Source organism: Pseudophryne corroboree, chromosome 2, assembly GCF_028390025.1.
Source record: "Pseudophryne corroboree isolate aPseCor3 chromosome 2, aPseCor3.hap2, whole genome shotgun sequence".
In the NCBI taxonomy this organism is placed as follows: domain Eukaryota; kingdom Metazoa; phylum Chordata; class Amphibia; order Anura; family Myobatrachidae; genus Pseudophryne; species Pseudophryne corroboree.
The window spans coordinates 885,711,785-885,718,732 of record NC_086445.1 but is presented as its reverse complement, the minus strand read 5'-3'; the positions used below and the strand labels follow the sequence as shown (position 1 = coordinate 885,718,732).

General features: G+C 47.2%; 1 long non-coding RNA gene across 1 annotated transcript in view; it reads left to right on the top strand.

Annotated features, from left to right (window-relative positions):
• Positions 1-273: 273 nt before the first annotated feature.
• LOC134986459 (uncharacterized) overlaps positions 274-6,948 on the top strand; it is a 106,792-nt gene continuing 100,117 nt past the window's right edge. The window contains exons 1-2 of the long non-coding RNA XR_010192336.1: positions 274-571; positions 4,130-4,245. This is a non-coding gene — a long non-coding RNA (uncharacterized LOC134986459). The remainder of the gene's footprint in view (positions 572-4,129; positions 4,246-6,948) is intronic.

Sequence of the window (6,948 nt, the reverse complement as noted above, 5' to 3'; positions counted from 1 at the left end):
ATAATCCATGCAGAATGTCTTCTGGTGGCTCTCTGACATCCTACATATATCAACATGCAGTTTAGCTATCACATCCTCCAGAATGCCTGTAGGTGGGGCAAATAAACTTTGGGTGGGTTATATTTAGATTTGGGTGGGTTATATTGTTTCTGTGCATGGTAAAAATTGGTTGCTTAATTTCTACACTGCAATTTAAATTTCAGTTTGAACACACCCCACCCAAATCTAAATCTCTGCCCCACCTGTGGTTCAACATAGTTTTGCCAAATTGCTTACTTTTTTGGTTTGCTAACAAACCTGAATAAGACCCTACACCCACTGCACTGCACTAGCCCAAACATTGTATCAGATGTTAATGGTATTGGCAATATTTAGAATCCTGTTTGTGTATTATATCTCCCCTGCTTCTGTTTTAAACTCACAATTCACTTAAGTATTCAAGCTTCACTTTAGTATGCAAACTTCTCTCAATTAGCCTTGACTTTCATTGGTTCCAGGAAAATTGTTAACAGGAATTATGCAAAGACTGGAGAACGTAGATTGGCACTTGAATGGGGAGCATCTGGAATAGGTACAGAAGCTGCAACAGGATATTAATTTTTATTGCATTAACACAACCTATTCAAGAACCATGGCTAGGGTGGCCAATCCCGGGCCATTTTTTTAAATCCTGGGAATCTGGATTGAAAAATTATCCTGGTTTAAAAAATAATCCTGGGATTCCCGGGATACCTGGGATTGGTTTCTTTTTAATGTGTCCCCCCTGCCCTGCACAACTCGCATAACTGACCCTAATCTGGATGGGTGCATTGCGACTCATAGCAGTATGCAGGATGTCTTAGTACTAAGATGTATAGTATAAAAAAAGAGTTGCTGGGCAGTTGTTACAATAACTCATCCCTCTGGTGACCTCTGTCCTGGTTTTATAGCATCAGCCTAGTTCTGATGTAATACTGCATCAGGGGCACTTCACATGCACAAAATTTTGCAAAACTGTGAAATGTCATTCTGGAAAATGTCAGGCTGCAGCAACAGAACTGGAGAGTAACACATCATCATCATGTTGGTACTTTAGTGTTAGTTAACGAGCAACAAAAAACTCAGCATTTCACCTCTAATACCCCTTTAGCACCAAACATGGTTACAATCCGCCGGGTCAGACTCAGGACAGACCCTGTTCCCACTGCGGCTTCGACCCAGGTTCTTCCCAGACTGGCCTGTTTTTAAGGGACCTGAGTCGGGTGACCCGGGTTACCCATTTACAATGGAAGCTCACTCGGGTCCAACTCTGGGTACGATTCATGGGCCACTGGACCGGGAATGTTTTTAGGGGTCCATTTCCACTGAGCTGCAACTCATGGCAATAACCCGGGTTATAGCGGCAGTGGAAAAGGGGTATAGGTAAGCAGTGGCATCAGAAGGCGGATACGGGGGGTGCGGCCCGCACCCGGGTGTCCCCCTCGGAAGGAATGACACCAAAGTGCCAGCTCTTCTATAGTGACAGGAGCCAAGTGCTGCAGTGAGATAAACCCCTGCAGCACTCGGCTCCTGTCCCAGATAAGAGCCGGCACTGCACGCTGAGCAGCCTCTGGGGGCAGCCAGCATCTTCGAGGAAGCTAAACATTCCCCCGGAGCGAAGAAAAAAAAGATAAATGAGACCACGCCCCTTTTTGATTAGGTCACGCCCTCTTTTGGGACGCCTGTGGCGCCCGCGAGGGGGGGGGGGGTGATAATACAGAGTGCGCTCCGGGTGTCACCATACTCGGTGACGCTTCTGAAGGTAAGCGCCCCATAACTTATTATTTACACAAGCCAAAGACACAGCTTTCTCCATGGTCAGCCTTATAATAGATTTTAGAGAAGCAGCAATAATTCCTTTACTGACAAAAACACATACAAGGAATAGAATGTCAATTTTATTTCTTGCTATTTCTGAGAGGGAACCAGCACTTGGTCATTACATGAAACGCAAACATACTCTGGTTATTCAGAAAATAGGAACAGAAAAATCTATCGGCTTGTTCCTGGCAACATCCCGTCAGTGGTAATGAATGCAAGACTGAAATCCAACAATTTCACCAAAGTGCCATCACATGTGTGACAGGAGTGAGCTGTGACAGTGGTGATCTGTGATACATGATGTCCATTGCAATTATATTTATTATGATAAACATACTGTACATGTAACAGGTAGGTATGGTGGAGTATTGTTGTGAGTATACTGTAGGTGTCGGTGGACGTACCTGGATTCTTTGCCCGGGATCAGGGCCGAATTAACAAGGAGGTGGGTGGAGCTGCAGCTCCAGGCCCGCCCATGCAAACAGGCCCACAGGATCCCTCTGCAGTGCTGTGCAGCCAGTGGTGATAGCAATAGCCCACTCATCTCCCAGCAGCTCCCCTCCCTATCCTCACCTCCTCCTCACCCAGTCTCCCCCCCCACTGAGCAGCAGAGCAGCGGTTACATCCACGGGGCTGTCCAAAGCTCCGCCCCTGGCCGTACAAAGCTCTGCCCCCTGTTCATCTGAAACTCCGCCCCCTTTGTCTGAAGCTGTGACCCTCAGTCACCTGAAGTCCATTCACGGCCCCCACCGTTCCTCAGCATCTGATTTCAGCTGGCAGCAGAGCACTAATCATGCAAGTCAGAGCTGCTGTGGGAGGAGCACAGAGTCTGAGCTGCCCAGCATAGGAGGATATGCAGCTGTCGCTGGATGTTTGGAGACCACAGCAGGCATGCCCTAAGAACCTTCCCACAGGTCAGTATAAAGTGTGCCCTCTTCCCTGTCTATGTATTTGTGTGTATCAGTTTCAAAACAAGTCGCCAGTGCGCCTTGCGCAGGCCAAAAGCAGCACCATTATATCTGTGCACCATGGGGAGGGTGGGAAAGAGCACCTTTTCCGCGTATCTTGGGTGCACAGGTTGTGGCAGAAGGTGAGTATGGCTGCCTCCACACCACCCTTCGTAACCACTTGCCTGGCATGGTCGCATCAGATGCGACCATGCCTGCAAGTGCTCTATCTGACCTGGTCGCACGGGATGCGACCAGTCAGATAGAGAGTGTTAGCAGCGGCAGGGAAGAGAAACTTCCCTCCACTGCTGCTGTCAGAGGGACCGGAAGGTCCCTCTGCCTCCCTGCACTCTCCCCGTGTCTGCCGTGGTGCCGATCACTGCTGATCGGTCAGCACGGCAGGATCTGTCCCCTCCAGCGGCTGCAGACAACGGCAGCCGCTGGGGAGTGTAAATAAACCCTCCCTAGCTGCCCCCAGACCCCCCCTGCATACCTCGAGGCTGTCTCAGCTTTCAAAATGACAGCCACGATGGTCGCGATGTTCCGATGGTCGCAATGTTCCCTATCGATGTTTGGGAGAAGAAGAAAAATTAAAAAAAAAATTCCCTTTTTTTTTTACTAAAATCATTTGGGATAGGGTTAAATTCATGTTCTTCACCTAATTCACTCATAAAAACCCCGACAATTTTGGCGCTTTTTTTGCTAAATAAATCGTCAGTTAAGTGGTTAAAAGCCCTGGTGTCTATGGGGGTAATTCAGATCTGATCATTGCTGTGCGTTTTTGCACAGCGTGCGATCTGATCCGAACTACGCAAGCATCTGAGCTGCACTGCGCCGGCGCGATGGGCTGCTGCTACGGGGTCGGCGCCCTGCGATGAGATGGTGCGAAGGATCCAATCGCATGGGCGTTCGCAAGGAGATTGACAGGAAGAGGGCATTTGTGGGTGGCAACTGAGCGTTTTCAGGGAGTGTCTGGAAAAAGGCAGTCGTGTCTAAGCGTTTGAAGGGAGGGTGTCTGACATCAAATCCTGTCCCGAACAGCAAGAAGCAATCATAGCGGCTGAGTAAGTCCTGGGCTGAGCAGAGACTGCAAAAAAATCAGTGTGTGCAGCTCTACTACACATCCGAACGCAGACATTTGCTCAGCAATTTCACCCTCCTCCTGTAGGAAGCGACAATCTGGTCACAGGGCAGCAAAAAACGCAGCCCAGTGATTAGATCTGAATCACCCCCTATATACAGCGTGTGTATATATAGAGATATATACAGTTAATATATGTGTAATATTTTGGGCACCATGTAATAAAAATTAACAGCTACATTTTTTGTTTCATTTCGTTTAGTATCACTGTGATACAGATGAAAATGCAGCTGATATGGTGCCTGGTGTGCTGTGTTTACCCATTCTTCCAGTGAGGTGCCTGACCAAAGCCTCTACCAGAGCCCAACGCTAAAAAGTGTGAGTTCCAATAAGTCCTGTTTATAGATTGATACATAGATAGATATAGGTTCTGACTGATTTATTTCATTTCACGGGCCATGGTGTGTGGCTGTGATGTCTTCTGTGTTTTATGATGGTAGTTGGAGTTCTCTATTTTATACGTTACTTCTTTGTATTGTTTGGAGGTCACTTGGATGCTTGGTGTATAATGTGATGGGCACTACGGTACACTCTGTTTTAGCAGTGGCCACTGATGCTCTCTGTATAAGATGAATGTCAATGTCACTGCAATGCTCTCTGTATTATCTAGCAGTCACTGTAATGCCCTCTGTATTATATGGGATTCACTGCAATGTTCTCTGTATTATATGGCATCAATGCAATAATGTCTGCATTATTAATTTAATTAATTTAATGCAGTGGCTAGGTGTGCGTGGATGAACACTAGCAGAAATATGGAGAAACCCATAGCACAGGTCACACCCCCTATGTAGACCATGCCCCCACATCACTAGTCATACCACCATAGTGCTTGTCACACCCCCTGCAGCAGCACACAATAGGCCCTTCCTGATTTTCAGCTACAGGCCCATGTGGACACTGCACTGCCCGGGATCACCTCTTGCACTTGATCTCGTTGTTGGAATCCTAGGCAGAGAGATGAGAAACCCCAACCCCAGAGGACCAAATAAAAAGGTAACCACACATTAGGATGGTGACATATGATTTATTATTCAGGAACAATTGGTCACCGCTATAGAATTAATAGGTTATCACGCAAATACAATTCCACCAATGAAGAAAAAATGCAAATAAGAATATGCAATCATATGACAAAACAAGAATACAAAGTCAATGTATTGGTATACTACCTCCTTACACTGTGCATGTACTAATCACTTGTAATATTCTAACATGTGCACACAGTGGCAACATTACATCAACTGTCACTTTAACCTGCTCCTAAACTTAGGTATGTACTCAGTTTATAGCTACCCTAGGTAGCGGAGAAGTCAATTTAAGAGAACCCGTTGTAATCCACAGTCTTAAGGATAGCAGGTAAAGCTGGTAGTTAAAAATTAATAGCACAGTATATATAAAGTACAGTTCCATAGTGCGGATTAGCAGTAGCAGGTAAACAGTATAGAGCAAGCGGTTCAGTGCAGGTAAAGAATGGCATGCAGATTCCTAACACGGCTCAGTCAGTGTCAAAGCATGCATTAAGCTGACATATATGTCTGTAATTGGAGAAAACAAGTAACTCGGTAGAAGAACAGCGCCGGCTCCTTCTAAGTGAGAAGAAATAATGCAGTACCAGGGCTAGGCAGGTGACGGAATGTTATGAGGGAACATAGCAGTTTGTAGCGGATACCCTCTCATAAGCCAGGGCAGGTATTAGTGAGGAGATTTCTAGCAGACATAACAGACAGGCAGTCGGGTTTGGCAGAATCTATCAGCATATGGCATGCAGGTATCAATGTTCGGATAAGAAATAAGCAGAGCAACAGTTCTATACCAGTGGAAAGTAAACTTGGTAAGTGTACATCTTGGGGTGCCCTGTAGTGCATAAAGAGTCCTGTTCTAACTCACACACTGGAAGAGTACAGGGTTTTCTCTGACGCCAGCCTCTCCTAATTTGCAATTAACCTGGGAACGTGCTTTCAATTATGCTGTTTCAAGCACTGGTGCAGGGTTAGATCAAGTACGGATAGGGGCACTCTCAAGTCTCAACTGCACTGTGTAGATTAACTCAGTCTATCTCTCTCTCTGACTCCTTCTGAGCACTGCGCAGTTGTGGGAAGTGTCACTGATTGGGGATGCTGGCTGAGGTGTTAGTGCGGCTGTGGTAAGTACCTGTCGGTAGCAGCAGTGGTCAGCCGGGTCCCCAGCGCATCTCCTCCATTTCCGCTGCATCTCAGCTTCCCTCAGTGGTGAGTAGACTGGCGGTTTTCCTCAGCGATTCCTCTCTGCGGCGGCCAGGGAACACGGTGTGGTTCTCAGCGGGACACTCTGCTGGCTTCCCCAGCCTCTCAGTCCTCAGCAGCAGTGGACTTTTCACCGGCAGCAGCTCCCACTCAGTGTGTCACGGCACAAGCAGCGGTGCTGGATCTCCGACGCCGGTCTCCACAGCCGCCGGCAGCTCGGGGCCCCTCGGATAGGTTCTCTCCTGTAATGGCTCATGCTGTTCTCACGAAGGCTCCACTCTCTTCAGAGCATTCCCTCACCGCGGTCTCCTCAGCAGCAGCTCCGCTCTCCACAGCGTGTCTCCTCACACACACTCTTGCGAACCTCGCCTCCTCTTTTTCCCGCTCTACCACAGCCAATCAAAACTCCATCAGCCTTCTCACTCCCTACTCCATTATAAGTAAGTCCAAGGGTCCTAGTGCCTGTCTGCTCACTGGCCCTGCTGGCGTCTCCCAGGCAACAGCAGAAGGGAGTGTTAACCCCTTCAGCATTAACAGGATGGATAGTAATCGAAGCTCAGCAAGAGGAAAATTAGGGGACCTTACTCATCTCATATCCAGTCCGACAGTTGCCTGCAATGCATACCCTTTGTAGTACAAAGGGGATCCAGTCCAGAGTGTCACATACATATAGGAAGGCAGAATTTTACCAGAGATGAGCAGTCATTAATGATTAAAATAATATAAAGAAAATACCTATGACACATATTCTGTGTCATAAGTAATTTCTTTATATTATGCTAACCATTTTAGTGCT